The sequence below is a fragment of the Aquarana catesbeiana genome, linkage group LG04, assembly GCF_042186555.1.
Source record: "Aquarana catesbeiana isolate 2022-GZ linkage group LG04, ASM4218655v1, whole genome shotgun sequence".
NCBI classification, from domain to species: domain Eukaryota; kingdom Metazoa; phylum Chordata; class Amphibia; order Anura; family Ranidae; genus Aquarana; species Aquarana catesbeiana.
In genome coordinates, this window is record NC_133327.1 from 106,446,542 (window position 1) to 106,458,460 (window position 11,919).

Here is an 11,919-nt window from a genome sequence, read left to right on the forward strand (position 1 = left end):
ACAATTTCAAAGTGCACTTGGAAGTGCAGTCGCTGTAGATCCGAGGGGGACATACAAGGGAAATAAAAAAAACAGCATTTTAGCTTGCACATGTTTTGGATAATAAAATCAGCAGAGCTTCCCCTCAGTTCAGCTCTACCCCTCAGATTTACAGCTACTGCACTTCGCACTTGTAGTGTAAAGTTGATTTTGTAAATAACCCCCAGTGTGTCCAAAGCCTTGTTTTGAAGCAAGTGTAAACTAGCCCTTAAGGTAAAAACACTAACACCTCGTACACACGGTCGGACATTGATCGGACATTCCGACAACAAAATCCATGGATTTTTTCCGACGGATGTTGGCTCAAACTTGTCTTGCATACACACGCTCACACAAAGTTGTCGGAAAATCCGATCATTCTGAACGCGGTGACGTAAAACACGTACGTCGGGACTATAAACGGGGCAGTAGCCAATAGCTTTCATCTCTTAATTTATTCTGAGCATGCGTGGCACTTTGTGCGTCGGATTTGTGTACACACGATCGGAAATTCCGACAACGGATTTTGTTGTCGGAAAATTTTATAGCATGCTCTCATACTTTGTGTGTCGGAAAATCCGATGGAAAATGTGTGATGGAGCCCACACACGGTCGGAATTTCAGACAACAAGGTCCTATCACACATTTTCCGTCGGAAAATCCGACCGTGTGTACGGGGCATAAGGGCTAGTGCACACTTGCTTCAAAACAAGGCTTCAGCCAGGCTTTGTTAAAGCTTTCTGAAAGCCAGTCAAAGCTCTTGTCACTAAATAAAATGGTTAGCTTACAGTCCTGTTTACACCTTGCTTTTGCTTCACTTCAAAAATTATACCCCATGTCGCTTTAGTGGGGCTTCAAAGCGTTTTCCATAAGCCTCCATAGAACTCTATGGCAAAGCTCACTTGAAGCAACTACAGCTTTTGAGAGACTTTTAATTAAGCTTTAGCTCCCTTTTTTTTGTTTTCGAGAAATTGCAGGCATGAGATATCGACACACACAGGGCATCTGCCAAGCTTCAAGAGCATCACTAAAGCTTCATCGAAGCACCACTGAAGCATCACAAACACTTCATAAAAGCATGTTGAAGCAGTAGGCGCTAGTGTGTTGAAGCCGAAACAAATGTAAATGAGCCTAAGACTTTACAACCACTTTAATACAGTAGTGGATTTATCTGTGGGCTTTTGTTTACCACAGCGTACTTTAGACCATACTGAGTGTGAGGAAGTAAAAGAAGTCTTGTGGATCAGGGACCTGGAACCTGACTTGAAATAATGTTTTGATGCATGATAGGAATATGTGGGTTCTTGGTAGAGATTAGCAGAATGTACCTGGATTTGGTTCGAGGCAGGTTCAGAGAACATAACGGAAGTTCAGGCACCAAATCCGAACCCCATTAAAGTAAATGGGAACCAAACAGTATTGTCCACTTTCTAGGCTAAAAAATTTGTTTGGCAGGGAGCAGTAACTTTTGAAGTGTTTCTAAAGCCTCGTACACACGCTTACATTTTCATGCGACCGAACGTCCGTTTTTTGTGGCATGCTAGTCTCATGTCAAAAGTGAAGAGGTTACTTACAATATGAAAATTTTCGCACAACAGAATACGTCAGAAGTGACGTAATGTGTTGAATAGTTTTGTATGTATTCTTTTGTTTCTGAGCATGCGTAGTCTTGCTCTTACGATTTTTTTTTCTCCGAAAACCGTACTAAAAAAGAAAAATCGGACATTGAGTTCACAACCGACAAAAATTTTTTAGTCTGCACATCCAGCTTTTGTCTAACGAAAAACTAAATCAATTGTCGAAAGCACCATACTAACGATCTATTAAACGGTGAATCTGGTAAATATCATCAGACTTAGAGATCAATTTTTTTTATTTAAAGAACAAAGTCTTCCTTCAAAAAAAGTCATTTTAAGAACGTTTGTTCGATTTTCTAATCATTATTAGGGTCAAATTGATGTTAATTTTCAACCACAGTAACGGGAAAATTTGGAAATAGAAAACTTCTTGGTCAAAGAAATTTTCAGACAGTGTATGTGGTTTTCGTTCAGAAATTACATTCGTTTTAAAAACAGAATGTTAAAAACAAGTGAAAATTTCAAACAACATTCTTTCACTTAGCAAATGTAAAAAGATTTTTAGTCTGAATATTCTCGTCTGAAAATTGATCCGTGTGGCCAGCATAAGGCTTTGTACACACCTATGCAGTTTACTTTTGATCTGTTTCTGCAGTGTTTTTTGCTGTGCATTTTGATTTTTGCACACGTGATTTTGCTGCGGTTTGTGCCTTTGCATTTTTTTTTTTTTTGGCCAATTTGTTGTTGGGCAAATTAAAAAACACAAATTGCTGTAAAAACGCATTACATGCTTTTATGCAGCTTCTCCATTGAAGTATATTGAACCAAAAAAAGTCCCTGACCCTTTTTAAATGCACAGCGCCTGGAAAAAAAAGCACAGATGTGAATGTGTCCCATAGGAAACCATGTAAATGAACTGTAGTGCGTTTCTGCAAAAAGCACCAAGAAAACACATACATTTGAACCAGGTCTAAGACGTTTAACATAATGGGGTTTAAAAAAAACTAAAATTAGACCTTTATAGTACAAAAAAAGCAGCTAATCACTACTGTAAAGGGTTAATTTTTTTTACTGCAGAACTGTGAAAGTAATATTTACAGTAGTGATTATTTGCTCTTTTTGTACTATAAAGGGCTCATTTTAGTTTTTTTTTTTTACCCCATTATGTTACTGGCCGATTTGTGAAGGAATGTGATGTAGATAATAATAATCTGAAAATGTCTATTTTCTTATGTGCATACATATTTTTCTCCTTACTCATTATATAAGTATACAGATTGCTTCTGTTCCTATAATTTCTCAAAATGGCGGGTACCCCCTACATCCCACACATCAGAAGAACGCGGAACTGAAGATAAAACCAAGGACAGCCAAACCTCGTTATGAAGATTCTCCATCTTCTTTTCTATCTTAACCAATGAGATGTACCTATTAGACTAACATAGCAATGACGTATTTTTGTGTATAAATCATTAGCACCGCCTTGAATAAATTAGAAGTGTAAAAAGTAACGGAGCTGAGCGTGTCTCAGAGTGTTTACTTTTATATGCATGCATATCCACACTTTCCAATTAGAGACAGCAGCAGATAACCTTGGGCTCGATTGGAGCTCTTAATCATTTCCATAACAGCTGGTGCCGAAACCCGGGACCTCAGGCTACAGTCGAAGTCATACCGCGATAAGCATTCGAGCGTTAATTGAAAGATGAGAGGGGGTTTGCGCAGCCCTAACAGTACCGGTAAGTATTCTTTATATTCTTACCACTGTACGACTTTCTTATCTTTCGGTTGACCGCTGGATTCTGTCGGTATGCTGAGACTGTCTTAGAGGCAGGTATTTCCTCGCCTGAGGTTGTTTTAACGAACCTGTCAATGGGTTTCTGCTGTCTGTATTTGTCCACTGTCTGCCATTCTTTGGGCTACGAAACTCAGCAGTCTAAAAGTGCTACATGTGTGTTCTCATCTCCAGACGAGCTGTCGGCCTCTGGAGTGAGATGGGTTATTGTGGCAGTCGGTTATAGGACGGGTTACTCATTGGTTTGTCGAACCTTTGAGGGTTATCTCAGCTGCTGGCTTTGCAGTCTGAAAGCGTTACAGATGTCTCACCCCCAGATGAGCTGTCGGCCTCTGGGAGTAACTGTAATGACGGCCTTTAACTGGGTTTAAGGGGAGTTGTCTGCCCCTGAGGTTATCTTAGCCTGCTGAAATTTTGCAGTTCGAAGAGTGGCAGGTGTAATGTCCTGTCGTGAGTGTATTTGTGGTTTACTGTTTGCTATACACGAGAGGGGTTGGGGACTGGTTAAGGTCGGAGGGGGGGCTGCCCGGGGGATCTGTTGGGTCGCGGGCCGTTGCTCCTCACTACCCCAGATGTGTTTGTTCTTGTTCTGAGATTAACCGTACATTACAGGGTTATAGCAGACAGTAGCAGCTAGAAGCGCAGTCTTATGTGCCCACACCCAAGGAATGTGTTGATAAAGAACACTGAGAAAGAATATTAACCCCTTGGTTGTACGTATTCTCCTCTCAAGCCGTTAGCCAAGAAACAGAGAGAGAAAAGAATGTGATATTGTAAAGAAGGAGAGAAGAAGATGGTGAAATAGTTAACAAAGTTGAACGAAGTGGCGAAAGTTATGTTGCTAAAGAAACAGGGAGAAAAATCCTGTGTGATAAAGAAAATTGGATAAAGGAAGTTAAGAAAGATGGCAATTGTATTATGTATGTGTATCACAGAGCTGATATGTTGGAACTTGAAACAAAAGGAGGGGAGGGACAGCACTGCCCTCCGTCTAACGACCACTCCTTTCTCACCACTCAAGCACAACCCACGGTGACAACTCAGCCCGGCGGCCATCTTAGTGCACCCATGCCTTCACTTTCTACCCAGCCCAGTGCACTTCCTGCCGGCGGCCATCTTGGTACACCCAGTAAGCTTAAACAGCCTGTACCCAGCCCTCCCTGTTTTAAACCAGGATGGTTCGTACCACACATCTGTCTTCCCCAATACGGAAGCATCACATTCCCAGGCCAGATATGTTAATGATGAAGAAGCGTCTGAGTGGGAAGCCCAACAGCAGGCAGCAAGGCCACCCACTAATTTAACCCCCAATCCGGCTCCGAACTCACAGTTCCGAGAGGATCTCAAACACATGCTGGCAACCGTAAAGAACAGTGCCCCTTGCCAGCCCCCACCCCAACAACAGTCTCGGTTACCAGAAGGGACACCAGCTTTTACTCCAGCACAAGCAGAGGCCTTAGTGACAAGTCTGCCTGACCCAGAGAAGCAGCCAATTCCCTTCTACCACAGGATAGTGCAGATACAAGAAACTTACTCAGCTGCCTGGAGAGACTTGATCAGCCTATGCCAAATCAAAGCAGGACATGTCTTTTGGCCAGTCATGCAGCCGGCCTTCAATGATGCCTGCCTGACAAGTGCCACTTCCTATGCCTCAGGAGTGGAGTTCTGTGCACAACTCCACGACTGGGCAAAGGAGAAGTTGACGGATCAGACCACCACAATCCAAGATATTACCCAAGATAAAGGGGAGTCTGTGAAGAAGTATCATGCTAAACTCGTACAGGCCTTTGATGATCTGAGTTTCTCCCACTATGAAAAGAGACACACACGTTTCCTGCGTGGGAATGGATGGGGTTCCCCGCTCCAGTCCACTTCCTGATTTGCTTGCCAGATTTGTGGTGTCCTCTACATGTCCCTTGAATCTACTAGGAGCTGATGTGTTGTCCAGACTACAGGCCTCAATCAGGACATGCCTGAAGGGGGGATGAAGTTACCTACTCCCCTATGTTTGGAAGACTCATCTGCTTTGTTTTTTTTTTGCCTCTCCTGATGACACTTAATGAAGCAAAAACTTCAAGTTCAATACTGCAGGAAGTACTTGACAGAATCCCTGCGTGCAACGGTCATTTAAATGTGCCACCAGTTTCAGTCAAGCTAAAAGAGGGCGCATCATTGCCCTGGAAACCACAATAACCCCAAGAAGAGAATCCTAAAAAGAGAACCAGGTACCTGCTGTGGATGCCTTCGACTGCAAAATACCTCACAGAGGTGGACCTTACAAACGTTTTCTTCAGTGTCCACCCTCACCCCTCCTGCTGGTACCTTTTTGCATTCATCCACGGAAAGAAACGGCAACATACCTAAATAGTTGTGCCGCAAGGGGCACAGAACTTTCCAAGCCAGTTTGCAAAAGCTATGGCTATCATCCTTGACACATGACAAGAGGAACACCCGGAAGTGATTCTCTTCCAACATGTTGATGACCTTCTCCTTTGTGTAGCTGACTTTCCCCCTGTTGAAGTCACCTCAAAAAGCCTGTTGTGCTATCTTGCCAACCAGGGGTGCAAAGCCTCAAAGCCCAAATTGCAGTGGTGCTCAACACCTGTCATTTTCCTTGGACACTGTTTGTCCCATGGGACAAGACACCCCACTGAAGACAGGGTGCAAGTAATCTCTGATATCCCACTGCCACAAGGTCAGAAATCCCTTCATGCCTTCCTTGGACTAATTTCCTAGTGCAGAACATGGATTCCAGAAGCCTTCCTACTGATGCTCTGCAATCAGACCCTTCCAGATGTCTCCTGAAGAAATATCTAAGTTTTAGGCCCTTAAGTGCACCACCTCCGGCGCTAGGGCTCCCAGCCTACGACAAAACGCTCAAGCTCTTTGTATCCGAACATCTGGGACATGCTGCAGGTGTACTCACCCAATCACACGGCATCAGCCTACGCCCCATAGGATATTATTCCTGTCGGCTGGATGCGGTAGCAAGAGGAGGCCTATTGTGTCTGTGAGCTGGCTTTGCTATACAAGCCTTGCTTGACAAAACTTTGAACTTGGTCCTCGGACACTGCCTCGTTCTGCTTGCTCCCCATGACGTTGTTGCCATATTCAACCAAGATCCAGCCGAAACACTTGTCCACTACCAGACACTTGAGACTCCTGTGTTCCCTCCTACTGGACAGCATTACTCTATTAAGTTGTCAAACACTGAACCCTACCACCCTTCTTCCACTTCTCGAGGGGGGAAAGGAGGAGGAGGAGGAGTAGAGTCTTGACTTGTCACCCCATGACCACACAGGACACGCGGTCACCACTGAAAACACTGTTCTACAAGCTGAAGCCTTACCACCGGTGATGTCTGCACAGGAGGCAGAGCTGTAAGCACTTACTACAGCATGTAAATGGGCAGAGGGAAAAAGAGCCAACATTCATATGGACTCAAGATATGCTTTCAGCATTGCCCATGATTATGGTGTTATCTAGGACAGAGGATTCCTGACGGCTGCAGGAACACCTGTGAAAAATTGATGCCTTGCTTCTCCCAACCCAAGTGACTATTCTGAGTAAAAGCACACGACAAAATGAACTCAAAGGAAGCTCGAGGCAATCATCTAGTCAATTCAGCTGCCAAACAGACAGCTGGTGGTCCATGGGAAGTGGACAGCAGGGTGGTAGAAGAAGACCACCCCGTGCTTACCTTACAGACTTTCCCAGTGGACAGAGTTTATCTAAAAGAACTACAGGAAACAACAAGTCCGGATAAGAAGGAAAGCTGGAAACGGAGAGGAGCAACTCTCAGAAATGGACTATTCGAGTGCAACAAGAAGCCTTGTCTACCCAGGAGTATGTACCCAGCCGTGGTGCAATGGGCACATGGAGCTGCCCACTTGACAAAGACTTTTATGAACTCTCTTATCAACAAGTGTTGCACCAAGAGTTACTCCACTGACCGACAACTTCGGCAGATAATGCATTATCTGCACCAAATGTAACCCAGGATGCACAGGAAAAACACAGAAGAAGCACCTGGCAAAAGCCCTATACCCCATTCCAGAGGATGCAAATTGATCATTGTCAAGTGCCAAGAAGTGGCAGATTCGAATACGCCCTAGAGGAAGTGGTCATGACTGCCAGGACCACAGCTAAGAAACTACTGAGTGAGATAGTATGTAGATTTGGGGTCCCAGAGGTGATTTTGAGAGATCAGGGACCAGCCTTAACAGCAACCCTTACAAAAGAGATTTGGGCAGCACTGGGGGTTCAGTTGGCACTACACATCCCATACCACCCTCAAAGTAGCGGGAAGGTAGAAAGGATGAATGGGACACTAAAAACAGGATGTTAAAGATGGCCCAAGAGACTAACATGAGTTGGCCAGACAGTTAGCCCATAGCCCTGTTCAGTGTCAGACACACCCCCGGGGGAAACATGCCCTATCCCCTTATGAAATTTTGTTTGGTTCAGCTCCCAGACTTGGTTGTTACTTTCCACAACAGTTACAGTTGCAGTCTGATGTGTTGACTAATTATGTAACCACATTATCACGAGAATTAACCTGAATGCATGTCCAGGTGTTTTCTTCCATTCCAGATCCTGAATTAGATACAGGAACACACCAACTACTGTCTGGAGATCCTTGAGCCAAGTTATGATGGTCCATTCCAAGTTTTGCTGACCACAGCTACCTCAGTCAAGTTGGCCAGGAAGAACACCTGAATGCACGCTTATCACTGCAGGAGAGCGTGTTTTCGGGTGCTGCATATCCTTTTTCTGTTTGATCTAGGGGGGAGGGGCCCAGGAGGTGGCCATCACAAAAATGATAACATAATTACGTTTTGGTGTAACTCTTCAGGTACACATGTGACCACCTTTACCTTAGATTACTGTGACATAGTACCTTGTCCGTTTGACCCTTCATGGTGATGCCATTGGTACAGTGATATCACTGACGGTAAGGACATATATGTATGCCACACAGACAGTTACTGGGGACAGAGTTGTGGTTTCTGTGGGGGCCAGTGGGTTGGAACACAGGGCCAGACTAGGCGACCACAGAGTGCATTAGACAAAAAAGATGAAAATAGAAAGCCCCCATATCCTAACCAAAGATACCCCTGATACATACACTGACCCAGCACACAGAGGAGGAAGCGAGCAGCTCTCTTCGGAAGCTTTGACCCTCATGTATACATAGATGTCATAAGGGTTACAAGGGGGGTCCCTGATGAATTTAAAGCCAGGGGCCAGGTAAAAGCTGGTTTTGAGTCTTTGATCCCCATAACAACTGTCAGCAAGAATGTAGATTGGATTAACTACATGTCATGGTTATGCAATAGAGTTTGTCGATCAACATACCTGTCTCCATGTGTTCATCTCTAGAGACCAGCTGACCCTCACCTGACTGCTTTTGTAACCTCTCCTCTAAGCATGGCTCCACCCCAGGCCCTATCGGGGAACCCTATATTAACCTGTGCAATGCAAGCCAGCAGTGCTGATCAACCATTGTGTGTTAGCCTCTGTGTGTACTTGCTGTGTTTCATACATCTGATTCCTGTTACCGACTTTGGCGTGTTCCCAACCATCCCTGTTTGCCTGTGACCCTGAATCTTGGCTTGTCCCTTACTTTCCTTGTTGTTCCAGCCTGCTGCCTCCTTCCTCTTCTCCTGTAGTCTACCGTGAGCGTGAGCTGTGAGACCCTGGGGGCCGCAACCTGGAGCCAGACTGCAGCGCAGTCCATCCTTACCATTAAAGGCTCTGGTGAACACCTGCTGGCTCTTCGACTCCGCGCCCTGGGGAATCTATGCTCTAGCTCCCAGTGGGATCTGTGTCAGTGATCCAGTAGACCTGCTTCCTGAACCTCCCAGGGTTCAATCCGCAGCAGTCAGCCGTAGGGTCCACTACCTTGTGGTGCACTCCTGATCCCAACGGTGTGCATCTGTCACCCAGCCTCTAGGTGACCTGACACTACACATATTATAACCAACAGAGATTTGTAAATTACACTAAAGATGCCCTCCAGGGAATTGCTGACCAGTTAGCCCCCACTTCCTACATGACATTCCAGGACCGGATGGCCTTAGACATGGTGCTAGCTGGGAAAGGAGGTGTTTTGTAAAATCATAGAAAAAAAAAACGGGAACCTGTTGTACATACATTCCTGATAATACTGGCCAAAATGGTAAGGTTACTCTAGCTACAAAGAAATTAGAAGATCTGTCATTGGAGTTGAAGAAGAACTCAGGTATTACAGACCCATGGGACCAATATTTTAGCTGGATGAGTGGGTGGCAGAAGGTGCTCGCCCAGATACGGGTAAGGGTATTAATAATCCTGGTTCTTTTAGCCCTGATTGTATGCTGTATTCTACCTTTCGTAAAAAGTTAATGAGCAAGGCTGTGGACAATAGCACACCTACATTTCTCCACCAAGAAGAAGAGGACCTCCTTATGATGGAAGATGACAAACCCTTCACTCCCCTACAGTCACTCCCTGTCCATAACCTCACAATCCTATAGGGTTTTAGGGATAGATAGCACCTGACTGCACTTCTCCAGCTGTATCGAGGAGGGAAGTGAACAGTTGCTGCCCAATTCTATATACAGCCCAAAAGAGTTGCTGAGGAGAAGGGCCAGGCCAAAGTAGGACCTTTAGTATTAGGGACAGAAAAGAGAAAATAGTCATTTTAGGGGGGATTGTGAAGGAATGTGATGTAGATAAGAAAATAGACATTTTCAGATTATTATTATTATTATGTGCATACGTATTTTTCTCCTTACTCATTATATAAGTATACAGATTAGCTCTGTTCCTATATTTTCTCAAAATGGCGGGTACCCCCTACATCCCACACATCAGAAGAACGCGGAACTGAAGATAAAACCAAGGACAGCCAAACCTCGTTATGAAGATTCTCCATCTTCTTTTCTATCTTAACCAATGAGATGTACCTATTAGACTAACATAGCAATGACGTGTTTTTGTGTATAAAACATTAGCACCGCCTTGAATAAATTAGAAGTGTAAAAAGTAACGGAGCTGAGCGTGTCTCAGAGTGTTTACTTTTATATGCATGCATATCCACACTTTCCAATTAGAGACAGCAGCAGATAACCTTGGGCTCGATTGGAGCTCTTAATCATTTCCATAACAGATTAATCGATTATGAAATTAGTAATCGATTAATTTCATAATCGATTAGTTGTTTCAGCCCTATCCATGTCACATGCTCTTGTGCAGTTGTCAGTCTTGGATTTCCAAGCCAGCCAGCTCCGCTCTGCCCCACTTAGTCCCGCCTTTCATCTCCCCTTCTTCTCACATTCCTTCCAATGAATGACGGGGCTAGAAGAAAATGCACATGTCCACCAGCTGCTCTGTGTTTGCAAGTGACTCAGGAATGGTGGTCACGTGATGGGGAGAAACACTTAAAAATGTTAAGCTTTTGGGGCATACTGGGAAGGTTAATGAATGGTTAGGGTTGTGATGGCCCATTCAAGGCATTAAGGCTTTACAACTTTCAGGTTTATTATCTTAATGCATTCTCTGCATTAAAGGGATTGTAAAGTCAGAAGGTTTTTATCTTAATGCTTTCTTTGCATTAAGATAAAAAACCTTCTGTGTGCAGTAGCCCTCCCCCCCCCCAACACATACCTGAGCCCATCTTGATCCAGCGATGTTGCAGTAGAGGTAGAGTCCTGGCTGCCCGGGACTCTCCTGCCCCATTGGCTGTCAAAGTCAGTGAGCCAATGAGAAGAGAGAGGGGGCGGGGCCGAACTGCGGCTACCGTGTCTGAATGGACACACAGAGCGGCTGCTCAGCTTGGGTGCCCCCATAGCAAGCTGCTTGTTGTGGGGCCACATCGCTGGACCGTGGGGCAGGTAAACTAAAAAACGGGTGGAACTCCGCTTTAATGCACTCTAGAATCACTTAAAGTGATAGCAGAAAACAAGACTGTCCACCTGCAAGTTAATGGCATAATGTGCTACTAGGCACAGCCTACTAGCACATTATGACAGACTTGCCTGTAAAAGGGATCCCACCAGTGGCTTCTATGCAGCAGGACTATATTACACTAATGTAAAACAGATGGTTCTATCTTTCACACTGATTTTTGATGCCCTTTTGGTGTTTAAAAGTGGAACAAAAATGCATGAAAAAGGTATCCCCTTAAATCCTATGTATATTTAAAAGTCCTGCATGCTGCATTTTTGATGCAAAAAGAGAAAAAAAAAAAAAAGCTACCTCCCCATTGTAATGAATGGGAAAAAGCATAAAAAAAACGCTCCCACTTTGCATTTTTTTAAAAGATAAGTATGAGATTAGAAGGAAATAAGCAATCATACTTAAGCCCTGTACACCCTGGCCAAATGTCAGGAGACAATAAAAGCTGGCCGACGTTTGGCCAGTGTGTATGCCAGCCGGTCCGACAGAAGCCGGCCATTTGTCAGACGTGCATGCTGGAAAACCAGTAGCCGACCGGTTCAGCTAATGGCTGAGAGTACTGATCAGAATGTTCTGCTGGGGGCAGCC